General features: G+C 39.5%; 1 protein-coding gene across 1 annotated transcript in view; it reads right to left on the reverse strand.

Annotated features, from left to right (window-relative positions):
* The window catches only part of SLC8A1 (solute carrier family 8 member A1), an 879,594-nt gene extending 864,424 nt beyond the window's left edge, over positions 1-15,170 (reverse strand). Inside the window, exon 1 of the mRNA XM_030195912.1 lies at positions 15,105-15,170. The gene's annotated coding sequence lies outside the window, so the exon portion shown is untranslated. The remainder of the gene's footprint in view (positions 1-15,104) is intronic.
* Between the last annotated feature and the right edge of the window lie 334 nt (positions 15,171-15,504).

Here is a 15,504-nt window from a genome sequence, read left to right on the forward strand (position 1 = left end):
ACGTCTTTCAAAACTTTCAAGTCCTCATTAAAAACATGGCTTGTTAAATTGGCTTTTGGTGAATCAGATTGGCACGCTGTTTCTGGGATACATTATCCATTTCCCTTCCCTAAGAAGATTTGCCTAGGGTATCATCTCTCTCAGAGGAACTAGAGAGACTGATTTTCCTAAACACAAGTGAACTGAATTCCTTGTGATAAAAGCTGACAAGGTCAGTTCAGCTACAGCTCTGTAGCTTCCCAAAAGACTGTGAACCAGGGCACAGAGCAAAAACTTTGGATTTTATTCCTGAGCAGGGGATAGACTTGTAGGTATCCTGCTACAGTCTCAATGGAAGAACCCGATTGTTCACCACACTGGAAATCTGGAACCTAAGGACTGCAAAGGGTGAGAGAAGCAAGATTTTCCTTTCTATAGTTTAGGGTAGTTAGTCCTGGTTTGCCTGTGAAGGACTGGTATGTCTTGGGATTTGTGGTTAGTAGCCTAGCTTGCTGCTAAGTGTTGGTAATCTTTTCTCAGGATATATTATAGTTCTGTAATCACTTATATATCTTTATTTATATAACTATTGGTTTAATAATCATTATTTTACAGTGCACAAGTATATTTTTATAACTTGCTTTGCATTTTGCTGTATTGTTATTTTTATATCTATAATAAATAATATATTTCCATTTTTGGCATTATTCCTTTCATTGGCAGTCAGCCTGGCAGGAACCCAAGGGCCAAATAAGAGGTACTGTCATATTCCTAGAAACAAGTCCAGAATAATCGCTCTTTAGTCATTTTCTGCCAACCTGAGTACTTCTATATGGCATACGTGTTTGTTATAAAATTTCCCATGGAAGCTGCAGAAAGTGAGGCTATAATGAAAGTGATATCAAAATAGACATGTACACAAAGACATTTACAAAAAATCCACCTATACCCGACTCATATAACTGTGCTCTTTTCATTCGATATACTTGTATATGGGCTAATCTTATACGTATTATTTACTCAAAAGGGAGGTAAATGTCAAAACTATTATTCAAAATTAATTTTGCCTAATACCGTCAGTGAGAACGAATCACCCCCTAGCAATTAGTATACTTTTTAATAATAAAACCTCAACAGCCGGGGGGTGGGGGGGGGGGGGGGGGAGGGAAGAGAAAGTGCCACAACCCCCAAAATGGCCTCTGTCATAGGGTTTAGCTTCAGTCAGAAAAAAGAAGTGGTAAAAAAATAATTCCAAGGGAGAAAAAAATACCACACCAAAAAATCCAACTTGGCTAATTACAAAATTGAAAACGCTAGTTAGATAGCTACTCACTAAACCAAAAAACAATATCCGGTGATTCTATATATGGCACCTGAATTTCCATGTGGAAATTGAAGCATACTCTATAACAACAGCGCATAACTTAATCAGCGCTGTTAATTGGATGTTAACAAGCAATTATCAGCAGTTGAGATTTACATGCACAACTCGCTAAGTGTATTCTATAACGCAGTGTGCCTAATTTCTAAGTTGCATAGTTGAAAAGGAGATGTGGCTGGGGTGGGGCGTGGGCGTTTCTAAAATCTATGTGCATTGTTATAGAATGCACCCGATCTCTGCCTAATTTAGGTGTCAGGATTTACACCAAGCAAATTATGGACTAAATGGATACTAACAAATTTGGTTGTGTTGAGGGCCACTCTGCATATTCTATATACTATGTGGAAATTTAAACCTATTCTAAAAAATGTAGGTGTACTTTATAGAATACGCCTAGGCATATTTTCTTTCCACTTGGATTTTTCAGGTGCTATATATAGAATCTAGCCCTATATGCCTACAAAAAACGAAACTACAAATGTTATCAAAAGCAAGTCTTTCAAAACAGCTATGCACAGCAAACATTTAAAGTAAGCCTCATATCTTAATCCAGTTCCAAAGTTCTGATGGACTTAGACCACCACCGGAACTAATCCAAAAGTCTTTAATATTAAGCTGCTCCAAAACTCTTCAATGCTGAACATCAGTGGTGTGCGGTGACTTTTACAGCAGGGGATTCAGTAGATGTGCTAAACATTTGGGCAGTGCATACTCTTAACTAAGGTTAATGTATTCACTGTTTGTGCTGAACAATGTCACATTTTGGTCTCTTTCTGAGAGTCACCTATAACATTTGCCATTTCTCCTTTTGATTTCTGTGTTGACTTGAAGAAACTTAAGCTCTGTTATCACCATCACCTTTCCGGAATCTCTCTTTCAGAGTTGTAGATAGATTGATGACTAGCACTGTTCCCAAAAATTAAAAGTATTATTACCCCATTATATCCCACAGGAGGTAAAAATGATGGGGGGGCATTGGGCTATGAGCCTAAAGAAGTAGCACAGCAGCAGCAGGGAAAAGGTGGCAGAAGACCACTGACAAACTTGGGAGGAGAAGGGACATACAGAGGTGTATTTTCAAAGCACACACTTATAAAGTTCTATAGTTATCCATGGAACTTTGTGTCTATATGCTTTGAAAATGAGCCCTGTTGTCTCACAAACTCTGTTTCTTGGTTTGACTCCCTAGGTAAACATATATTTGTGCCCCCCCCCCAATCAGGAACCCCACCCCCACACCATCATTTCACCTCTCCAGAAACAGCAGCAAAAAGTACACAGCCTAGCTGTGGGTATGATAACATTACAATTTGTGAGTGAGCTTGGGGACTATGCAAGCACATGCTTAATGGTTAGAGCTGAAGAGCTGCCAAGTTACCCAGTTCCAGGAGGGACATTTTCAGCCCTGGATTTCTGCAACCCTATCGTGGTACATTATGGGACCTGAAGTGTTGATTTCAGTGGTGGTATCAGGGACTAAAAATAGAGCACTGAACCGGGATATAAGTTCAAAACTAGGACTGACCCTCCTGAGCTGGGTAACTTGGCAGCTCTGCAGTAGTGGGCTGGAAACCAGGGAAACTGAGCAAGTCATGTTCACTCTCTATTGCCTCTGATACAAACTAGATTCCAAGGATGGACTGCCCGAAAGAGCGAGATTTAAGGGCAATCACCTTGTATTCATTCATACCATGTATTTGTTCAGACCGGAATCGGCTAACGCCGCTAACGGTAATATGTAAGCCACATTGAGCCTGCAAAAAGGTGGGAAAATGTGGGATACAAATGCACCAAATAATAATAATTCTATATAGTGTGACTAGAGATCCAATGCGCGCAACTCAATTGGCTTAATAAGCTAATGAGCGCTGATAACAGCACTTAACAAGCAATAACGCGCACTAATTGGCACCGATTACAGAACACGCTAAGCGTATTGTGTAATGATGTGCACCAAACTTCTAACACACACAGGCAAAATGGGGTGTGGTTATAGGTGGGGAAATGGGCGTTTTGTGGGCATTCTGAAATTTACTCACCTACTTATAGAATATGGCCCAGTGCGCCTAAATCTACGCACCGAGATTTACGCCACATTTTGTTGGTGGTAAATGGATGCACATAGATTTAGGCGCTGAAATATCAACTAATTGGCGCCTAATCTAGGTGCCGATTACAGAATACGCTTAGTCGGTACTGATTTCAGCGTTTACATGTGAAGAAAGTTTCACAAATTGAAAAATCAAAATAAAATAATTTAGGGGTTTTTTTTTTAATGCTTCTGAAGGAATATAGGTAGAGTGGAGGCAGCATTAAGAAAGCGTTGAAAGGAATTTGCCCAAGTAATTTAACAGTTAACAGGGTAAATTCCATCGGCTGAAAATTTCTCTTCACTGAACTTTTTCACTCCAGCCCAGATTTTCAAAGGGAACCTTTATATCAGACTGTCCTCATGTACAAAATTACATGCACTTTCTAGCTCTCTTTTCTAGTGTTGTCCTGCTTCTTATGTGCTCATTCAGGTAGTGCCCCTCCTCCCCCCACTCCCATCCCCCATCATATAAAATTCTGACATTTCCTGCCAGTCCTTTTCCTCAGCTGACAGCAGACCCTTCATACTTTCTTCCATTCTTCAGTCCTACTCATTTTCAACAATCTCCCCCTTCCCTCCCAGCCCCAAAAAACTCACTGGCTCTCTTCTAAAACTCCTGCAGTACTCAGTCAGCTTCTCCCACCACACACAGCCCTTGCAGGCAGCTCAGCGCCAGGCTTGCCAAATTGAAAAAAAATTCCCACACAAAACCCTGCCCCCGCCATCATCACCCCGCCCCACCATCATCACCCTGCCCCCGCCGTCATCAGCTCCACCCCCGACATCACTAACCTCGCCCACAATGTCACTAACCCCACCCACAATGCCACTAACCCCGCCCCGACGTCACTAACCACGCCCACCGCAACCCGCAACGGTCAAAAATTTCCCACAGCGGGTCATGGAAAACCGCCCAATTGGGCGGGAAAACCGCAACCTTGGCAACAGTGCTCAGCACTCAGCCCATCCCTTCCTTTCCTTCCTGTGACTAGAGCCTTCCCATTGGCTGGATTCTATCACAGCCTCTGAACTGGGGGGGGGGGGGGGGGGGAGGGAATTGGAGAGCTGAAGTTGGCTAAACTCTGAAAAATATCCACACACTTAGCCATCCTTCTGACTCTGAGACAGGAAATGTTTACAATCCAGAAAAATTCCAGACAGTTGACAATCTTGGTCTCCTGAATCCTGAGCACATCTGACAGGATTCCCCTAAACTTTTCGAGATTCAATGTAGCCATTCAAGGCCCTGCAAGGCGGGATTACTCCATTGCACCATGGTTGCTGCTGTGTTGCTGACAGGGAACGGAATAGTAAGGGACCACCACCACCAAGTTGAATTAAAGGTAAAATAGCATGTTGGTAAGGCAGAGCTGGGCTGGGGATTCAGAGAGTCCCTTGAATGCCCTGACTGCACGTCACTGTTGAACACAGAAAATGACCCCTCCTTGAGGCATCTCTCATTTCACCGTGCTGCGTCAGGAGGAAAGTGAAATTTGCAGAAAGCATAATGCAAAGATGGTGACCGACCATATATCAGCGTCTACCTAAGTTCCTCCCCATCCAACTATGCTTACAAATTCACAAGTGAAAGAAATCAAAAAATTGAAAAAAGCTCAAAAGAATGCTATCCATTCCATGGGACTATTTAAGCCTTTAGAAAAATTAATCTGCAACCTGTAAATCCAACATTGCTCCTTTTGATGTAATTGTTTGGACACGTCACTGTGTCTACCACTGTATTTTAATTGGTTAATTGCAAAACAACGTAAATCCTCGAACTTGTGCCCCAGCTCTTGACAATGATTCACCATAGGAGCTTCACTTCTAGAGGTAGCTAAGCAGCTTTTATGTTCCATTAGTCTGGTTTTTAACATATGCTTGGTTTGTCCAATGTATTTTAAGATCACAAGGACAAACCACCATATAAATATCTGCTTTAGAGATGAAAGTCGCATTTCTGTATTCAGCACTGGAGCAGCTTAAGCCTTTTGGATTAGTTCTGCTGTTTTAAATCAATTGGAACCTTGGAATTGGATTAAGATAAGAGGCTTGCTTTAAGTATTTGCTTTGCACAGCTGTTGTGAAAAACTAGCTTTTGATAACATTTGTAGTTTAGTTTTTTTGTAAGCATATACCCCCGGATTCTATATAGCGCGACTAGCGTTCCACACTGAAATCCAAGCATACTCTATAACAACACATGTAACTTAATTGGCTTAATAAGCCAATCAGCGTTGTTAACAGCACTATTTGGTAATAATTGGAATTCACGCACACAGCTCCCTAAGCGTATTCTGTAACGCACTGCGCCTAAATTTTAATGCGCGCAGGCAAAAAAGGGTGTGGTTATGGACATTTCGTGGGCATTCCAAAATTTATCTGCGTTATAGAATATGCCCCTCTGCAGCTAAATCTACGTGCCAGGATTTACACCATGTTTTTATTGGTGTAAATGGATGCGTGTAGTTTTAGGCGCTAGAATATTTATTTATTTATGTATTGCATTTTTATCCCACATTTTCCCACCTTTTTGCGGGTTCAGTGTGGCTTACAATAAGAAATGAATGATGTAAGTACAATTTGTTACAGATTGGTTATGGATTACATTGTGCAGAATTATGCGAGACAATCAAAGTGACGTTAAGGAGTGCAACAATGGAACACAAACATTGAACATTGGAAGGAGACAATGGGAGCTTGAGGGCAATATTAAGGCATAAAGACATATAGTATACATATTTCTATGAGTAAAGGTAGGAGTGATGTGGGATTACGGGGGATGAGAGTTCAGAAGTGGATTACGGGGGATGTGGGATTACGGGGGATGAGAGTTCAGAAGTGGAATCACTTCTATCAACTAAGCGTATTCTATATATCACACCTAAATATAGGCACTGCATATAGAATACGCTTAGATGGAAATGTTTTCCGCACGGATTTTTTAAGTGCCATATATAGAATCTGGCCCTTATTGTTTTTTGGTTCAGTGAGTAGTTATCTAACTAGCATTTTTTAATTTTTCGAGAGTGCTATATTTTTCTCCCTCGGAGTGGTTTTTACCGCTTAATTTTTCTGACTGGAGCTAAAACCTATGACAGAGGCCATTTTGGGGGGAGGGGGTGTGGCACTTTATGGCTCCCCCCAGGCTATTGAGGTTTTATTATTAAAAAGTATACTAATTGCTAGGTTGATTCCTTCTCACTGGAAAATTAATTTTGAATACTAATCTTATACAATACATTTCCATGTGTTTATTGGCATGTATACATTAAAAGCCATAATAAAATTGGAATGCTTTTGTGTGTCACTTATATATTCTGATATTTGTCAACATTTGCTCATTTCTGATCCGAAAGCTAAACAAAAAAATTCATTGTTAGTCCAATAAAAAAAGGTATCATCATATTTTCTTTTGTTTTGTTTTATATCTATTTATTACCTTTAAAATTACCCCCAAATCCTTTAACTTTATATAGACTTTCAGTGATTCTACTCATCCAACTAGGCTCACTGAAAATACTCATATAGCTTTAAATGGATAAGTTTACTATTTAAAGTTATAGATGCTAGTTATGCAGCTTGGCTCATATGGATAATTTCTCCAGTGAGTGTCTGAATATCATCATTCAAGAGTCCTTTTACTAAGGCGTACTAGCATTTTTAGTGCACGCTAAAAATTAGCATGTGCTAAACACTAGAGACACCCATTGGAATATATGGGTGTCTCTAGTGTTTGGCGCACGCTAAAACTTAGCATGTGCTAGAAGCCCCCTCAGTGCATAATTGTGCAAAACCCCTACGAGAAAAGTTACACTGGCTCCCACTTAAAGAATGCATCACGTTTAAAATTTGTACCCTAGTTCACAAAATCATTCGTGGAGATGCCCCAGCCTACATGTCAGACCTGATTGACTTACCACCCAGGAATGCTAAAAAATCATCCCGCACATGCCTCAATCTTCACTTCCCCAACTGTAAAGGTCTAAAATATAAACTAATGCATGCATCATCCTTTTCTTACTTGAGCACACATTTCTGGAACGAGCTGCCGCGAAACCTGAAAATGATCTACGAGTTAGCTAGCTTCCGCAAACTACTGAAGACCCATCTCTTTAACAAAGCATACCACAAAGATCAACAAATGTGAACTCTTACACGTATACCCAGAATTGTCTTATAATGTTTGCTTGCTACACTAATATCATGTTTCTTCATTATCATGCTACCCAAGATCTATATGTATTACTAAATGTACATTCTCTTATACATGTCCACCATTCATGATGTATTGTAAGCCATATTGAGCCTGCAAAGAGGTGGGAAAATGTGGGATACAAATGCAACAAATAAATAAATAAATCTCACAATGCCCTACATCATATTCCAAATCATAACAGATAACTTTAGCCATTTAACAACTAAGGGGCCCTTTTACTAAGGCGCATACTGGCGCCTAAGCACGTCCAAAGTATGCCAATTGGAACTACCGCCCAGCAACCATGTCCTCCGCACAGTAATTCCATTTGACACGTGCCCAAAACATGCGTTAGAAAATATTCTCTATCGCGTGGCACTTACCTGGTGGTAATGGGCAGTTTATGCGCGCTGGCCGCTTATCGCCTGGTTAGCGTGTTTGTGTGGCTGAACTTTTAAAAAAATACACACACACACACACACATATATTTCTGTTTGTCACTATCACCGACTACATACAGAGTAAGGGAAAAACAAGTAATCCCTTAGAGTTTTTTTTTTTTTTTTGCTGTTTTCTCAGCAACTGCTTGGAATTTTTAACTTGAAATTTTACAGCTTTATTTTGTGCTGGGTGGAATGAGATTATCTTTAAACACAAAGCAAAATTACAGACTTTTTAGCGTGACCACCCAGCAAGTTTCATGTGTTCAAAAATGTTTCCACTGTAAAACTACCATTATTTGAAAAAAAAAAAAAGCCCTGGGTGCCAGCTTGATGTCGCAGTGACATAGACTTTTGTAAATAATAATTTGAATTTGAACAATTTGAATTTAGTCCCACCCTGAGCGCATGCCATTTCCGGGGGAAAAAGAAAACCCCTGGAAATGGCTTGCACGGTGACAACCCAGCGGTAATCAGGCATTGCCACGCGCTGCCCGGTTAGCGCAGGAGCCCTTATCTCCACCTCAATGGGTGGCAGTAAGGGCTCCCCATTGCATGGCTATATGTGTCTGGGGGCTTTTTTTACCTGCTGCACTAAAAAGGACTTGAGAGCAGGGGAAAAGGCCCCCGCCACTAGTGCAGGGCCCTTTTTCCCGCAGCTTGGTAAAAGGACCCAATAATAATTTATAGATAATTTCTTTTAAAAGCATTTTGGATGGGAACAGCAATTATAGGCAAAGTGTCAGTAGCAGACAAAATGAGAATCCAGACACTGCATGAATAATGGTTCAGAGCAAAGGCAACAGTGGCTGCATATTATCTCAAGAACTGGAAGCTCCAAATTTGCCTGATCTAAACCCGTTCGACTACCATGTCTGGGGAACAATGTTGGAGATCTATCACAAGCTCCACCCAAAGCCGCAAATAATTGCCAAACTCAAAGAAGCGCTGCAGATTATCTGGGACAGCCTGCCACTGGGACCAATTGACGAAGCCGTTAAGAACTTCCCAAAGTGACTGAAGGCCTGTGTTAAAGCTGGGGTGGACATTTTGAGCATTCACAGTAACTGCAAAATTCTGACACACTGTTAATTGCATCTTTTGAATGATGTTATTTTACTGTGTTTCAGCTTGAACATTTTTAACACACAAAAATCGCTAAGTAGTAACACTAAAATGTCAGTAACATCAACATAGTTTAAGGTAATTAAATGTTGTTCAGTAGTAATACATACGTATCATGACTAAAGAAGTACTTAACATTTTTCATTGAAATTCGAAGCGGTTTCTGAGAAAATTGCAAAAAAAACAAACCTGTAGTTTTCTTTTTTTTGCCTCACCCTGTACATGCTTAAAATATCAACCTCTACCTTTTCAAATCCATTTCAGATAACTGAGATGATGTACCACATTTGAACAGCATAAACACAATCCCACCTATAACCCACCCAAATAAGCATAATTATTACTGAACCCGAACCCAAAGCCCAGCCAGAACTAAAGAGTCCCAAGATGTTTCTATGGAATCTCTTCCCTCTTAAACAAAAACCCAAATATACAGTAGAAAGACTCAAGGCCATCAAATAGTATTTTAATGGTAAGGTAACCTCCTTTCTCAACCAATGAAAGTTAAGTTGTAGGAAACAACCAAGTTGTGAGCTTTTTCCCATAGATCAAAGAACTGGTCTCCAACTGGATCTTATCGAGATATTCTTTGATGCATGCTCCTGTGGTGAACACAAGTTCCTTTACGATAAGTGTGCCAGCCAACTAACCTGGCTCATTATCCCCTAATGTATGGAATATTAGAATTAATATTTTGCATGTTATTCTTGCTGCCAGTAGAAACCAGTGTAGCATCTAAAACACACAAAAACTCCTACCCTACATGGTCTCCACAATACTACTATTGCTGCCAAGTTCTAAATCGGCTGCAATTTATATAGCTGCTGTGCTAATAATCCAATATAAAGGACATTACAGTAGTCAATTTGAGAGATGGGAAGGAAACTAGCGTCAGTCAGATAGAACTATTTAGCAAATGGCTCACTGGGTGTTGACCCACTTGTCACTTCAGATAAAAATTAAAAGAATATTGAAAGAAATGAAACACTGCTCGACAATTAAGTGAGACCATTAGTTAGCACAGTCAAATAATTTCATTTCCAAATTTAGAGACCCTTTTACCAAACGGTGATACAAGGGGCCCTGCGGTGGCATCAGCGCGTGGTTTTTGCCATGTGCCGAGGCCTCTTTTTACTGCCACCAGTAAAACACTTTTTCTTTTAAAAAGGAAAATGACCATATGGTAAGTTAAACAGTTCCATGCGGCCATTTCCTGGGGGAGCCTTACTGCCTCCTATTTAGTATTTTCTAGCACCGTAATTGCTGCGCACCAGACACCAGAACTACTGCTGGGCTCCTGTGCGAGCCTGGCGGTAGGGTTGGTTTGCGCACGGCGATGCAATGATATGGCTACTGCCGCTTCCTAAAAAGGCCCCTTAATTCCTTTTATCATATACTATTCAAAATGTGATTGCCTTTATTTATTTATTTTTGTTCAATAAAATATTTCAACTAAAATTTGTCAGATTTACCAAGCATGATCTAGGGCAGTGGAAAGAAAATTGCATTCATTAAGGGGCCCTTTTACAAAATGTCAGTAGCCATATAGCTATGTCGCTGTGCACCAAATTGGCCCTACCACTGGACTCCTCAGGAGTTCCCATTTTATTCCTATGGGCCCTGCTGCAGATAACTCAAGCTAAGCTTTAGTAAAAGACTCCCTGTCAGTGAAGGTCTGCAAGAATCCATTTTGGTAAGTGGGTGCCCCGTGAGTGCTCCTTAGGAGGAGAAAGGGGTGAGTCACCAACCATGTGCTCACCCAGTAGAGTCAATGAATTCAAGTGGCTCCCAGGTACAAAGAAGAATCCTATATAGAATGGAGGAACCTTACCACCTGCTGCAGCAATGGACCCAAAAACCAAGAGGAGCAACAGGGAACCCAGAGAATGCTTTCTGTGGTGGAGTTTTAGGCTGTGGTGCAGAGTATTGTATTAATATGTTTGGATTATTGTAATACGTTATGGATGTCTTATGTAACTCCCCTTAATGCTCTACAGGTGGTGCACAATGTGGCTGCCTGTATTATAGCTGGGACTAGTCGCTTTGAGCATGTTACTCCAATACTGAAATGTTTGCACTGGTTGCCAGTGCATTATCATGTTCATGTTAAATTGTTGATTTTGGTTTTTAAGTCATTGTTTGCGCCAATGCCCAAATATTTTTGACATGTGTTCAGGTTTTATCAGCTTACCCGTGCTTTGCGCCCTGAACAAAAACATTTGTTTTGCTTACCAGGTAGTTCAGAGGTGCATTATGCAATTATGAGAAATGCTGCACTTTTGATTAGAGGTCCAATGCTATGGAATCAACCACCCAATTATTTGAGAAATATTACAGAACTTTGTTTAAGAAGAAACTAAAGATGCATCTGTTAATTCTGAGCTTTGTTTTGTTTTGTGTTCTGATTTTATGCTTTTTCGTTATAACCTGCTTAGTAATAGGTGAGCTAGAAATGTTTTAAATAAATAAGGAAAATACAGATTTAGGTAGTGGAATGTGTCACTGTGTATTGGAAATCACAACGAAGAAATGTATCAGATATGATGTTTTCCTTTTTGAAGAAGCTCTTCAGTAAAGTTAATGTTGTGTTAGGACATTACAAATTGTGGCCCCCTTTCACCAAGGTGCAGCAAAAGGGGGCCTGCATGTTTTACACGCGTGCCGAGGCCACCTTTTACTGCAGGTGGTAAAAGGGCCGGTCTCGCTTTCCTGCCAGAAATGGATGGGCAGCAAGTAAGGCAGTTGCCGCGTGGCCATTTCAGGGGGGAGCACTTACTGCCACCCAATGAGGTGGCGGTAAGGGCTCCCGCGCTAACCCAGTGGTAACTGAGCAGCGCGTGGCACTGCCCGATTACCACCTGGTACTATCCAGCGCTACAAATTTTCGTAGCGCCAGAAATGACAGTGCGGTAGGGTTGGGAAGTACCGCTGGGCTGCTGTGGTAACCCGGTGGTACTTCCTAAATAGAGAATGGTAAGCCCACATTGGGCTTACCGCCGCTTAGTAAAAGGAGCCCTGTGTGAGTTCTTTTTATTGGGAAAGTTCAAGAAGTTTGTCAGTGTATAGGGGCCTGACTGAAAATCATCCATCCCTTCAGGAGGCAGGACTCAGCTATGTTGCCAAATGAGCCTCCCTCATCATAAGAAAACTTCAGGAGGGGATTTATAGATATAAGGTCAATGAAACCAATGCAGTCATTTTAACTTTCCAATACTTAGACTGTCAGCCTCAAATCTCATTATCGGTGCTTCTCAGCCTCAGGTCTCATCAATCAGTCTGATTTTTAATATATCCACAATGAACATCCATGACACATTCTGGATTAACAATTTGTAGCCTACTCTATTTCTGTTTCATGAAAACAAAAACAAAAAAATAGATAATATGCCAGCTCATGAGCTTTACATTTGACATATACAACATATATAGCTTTGCTTATACCCTACACTATTAAAATGTTCTATTATGTATTGTGTTGACATTGTAAGTTGTATACTGTGCTATACTTTGTATTGTTATTTGAACATCTTTACTGCTGTAATTGTCTATTGCTTATGTTTGATTTATTCTTACTGTACACCGCCTTGAGTGAATTCTTTCAAAAAGGCGGTACATAAATCCTAATAAATAAACATATTATTTTATTTATTATTTACTTATGGCATTTCTATCCCATATTAGCCCAAGTGGAACTCGGGTTCAATGTGGCTTACAATATAAACATAAAAGAAAATAAATAAATTAGAGTTACATTTAAAGATACATCATAAAAATATTTATAAAGGAAGTGATGGGGCAAATTCAGTGGGGTGACAGGAAGAAGTGAAATATAAGGAACTAAATAATATTCAACACTGAACGTTGTTGAAGACTGAGCTACAAAAATAAGTTTTCAATAAATTACAAAATAACACATAATCACTAGTATATCTAATTTGTTTAGGAAGAGAATTCCAGATTTTGGTTCATTGATAAGAAAAGTTAGCATTGTGGATTGTTTTGTAAGATACATTTCTACAACTGGGGAAATGTAAAATGAGATATTCTCTGGATGACACGGAAGCATTGCGTGGAGGTAAATCAATGAGTTCATTCATGTAGGATGGTGACATACCAAATAAAATTTGATGGACCAATGCACATAGCTTGAATTAAATTCTGCTCTTTATAGGTAGCCAGTGTAGATTATGAAGGAGTGGGGTAGCTTTAGCAAAGCACAGTGATTTTTAAATTAGATGGGCAGCTGTGTTTTGAACAGTTTGTAGGGTTTTTTTTTAAGTCACATTTAATTCCAGCATAGATGGAATTACAATGGTCAATTTTTGTTAGAACAAGAGATTGGGTTAAAGTACAGAAGACTGGTCTTGTGAAAAATGATCACAATCTCTTCAGTTTCCAAAGCATATGGAAGGAACTAGAGATAACATTCGAGACTTGACTTTCTAAGGATAAAAACTGATCAATTGTAACCCCTAAGATTTTCATTGAGGATACAAGAGGACAGGTTATATTATCAACTGTAAAATCTTTGAGAATGGTAGGATGATAAGAATTTGTTATTAATACAAATTTAGTCTTTTCAGTATTAAGTTAGTATTAAGTATCTCATAAAGATATAGATAGATATGTATCGCAATCATCTGTTCTGTCTTTCTACAACATTATGATATTAATGCTTTGCTATTCTTTTTTTGTGTTATACATGTAATATGAGCAATTTCATTAATAGCTTATTTTTAGACTTTTTTCCCAAAATTCTATATATCGCGCCTTAATTTCTGCGCAGAAATCTAAACATATTCAGGATTTACGTCAAGTAAAACATAGCCTAAATGGACGTGACCAAATTTGGTCACGTGGAGAGGCGTTCAGCGTATTCTATATACCACGTGAAAATTTAAGCCTATTCTATAACATTTAGGCGTACTTCAGAGAATACGCATAGCCATATTTATTTCTGTGTAGATTTTTCAGGCACCTTTATGCTTGAGAAATAATTTTCAACACGTACCCCTTTGCAAGAAAAAGCCCCTTTAACTCTGGAATAAAAGACATTTAATTGCCATAGAAGGCCTTTTGTAAAACCTTTTTAAAGCAAAGGTCTTGAATTAAAGAAACCATGAACAAAATGTTTCAGCATCAGCACTGACATCTAGGGCATCAGTGGCATAAAATGAATTCCCCTATATTTAACTTACATTACTGTTGTTAGCTAGATGGCCCCAGGATACAAATTTAAATTACAAAAATGTCTAGAAACAGTAACTATTGTGAAGAAGAATAACAATACCTTAGACTTTGACACCAGAAACTGCTTAAAACTAATAACAGCTTCTTTCTGCATTTTGAGGTTTTGAAATCAAAGCGCGGGGACTGAAGATGCACGTGAAACCATTCAGTAGAGCATGACCACAATTCATCAGCGAAAGATTGAAAACCAGATGTAAGCAGCCAAGGATGCAGGACCTTTCCTAGGTTCAGCCCATATTGCTAGATTCTAGATGCTATTCTCTAAAGAGATGGGGGCTAAGCAAGACACAGGCACTGAAATGTGAATGAGACTGGTAAAAGGAAACAATAACATATCTGGGAATGACTTTATTAAATATTAGTTATTCCCAAGATCCATGTCAGTGCATTCAAGCAGCCAGGTGACGTAATTTTAATTTTCCAGAATATCGGCTCTTGTTTTCTTTCTTTCTTTTAGAGCTGAAGTTTCTCTGTCTTCCTGGCTTTGCCTAATATCCTGGTGGACATTTTGTCTGTTAAGTAAAACTATATGATTCATACCCAGACAGCCAGCTTTTCTTCCTTTGAATATTTCTGCAAAGTCAGAAGCATAGCATCCATGTTTATGTGTTCAAGGAAGTTCTTAAATTTGTATTTTCTTACCTCTGTTGAAGTCCCAGTAGCTCCGTATCAGGCTAAATGAAAAAAGGACTGCATGTAATAGCTTCTCTAAATTTACCAGGAAGAAAAGACCTGGGATGCTTGTTCTTTAAGTGTCTCTAAACATGGTTTGCATAGCTAGATCTCAGCTTATCTGTGCTTTTCTGCTTTTGCTTCCATACATGGATCTGTTCCCAAGAGTGACTCCAAGCTGTCGAAAAGAAGCTATCTGGCAGCTTTCAGCTTCAACCAACACATGAATGATAAAAAAAAAAAAAAAAATCCTACTGCCTGGCACCTCTTTTGCCTGCCACAACTCCATTTTTCAAATTAACTTTCTGGTGACATATTATTTTCTCAGTGCCGGCAGAAAAAAAACCCTTAGCAAAGAAATATACATAAA

The sequence above is a fragment of the Microcaecilia unicolor genome, chromosome 3 (genome assembly GCF_901765095.1).
Source record: "Microcaecilia unicolor chromosome 3, aMicUni1.1, whole genome shotgun sequence".
Classification (NCBI taxonomy): domain Eukaryota; kingdom Metazoa; phylum Chordata; class Amphibia; order Gymnophiona; family Siphonopidae; genus Microcaecilia; species Microcaecilia unicolor.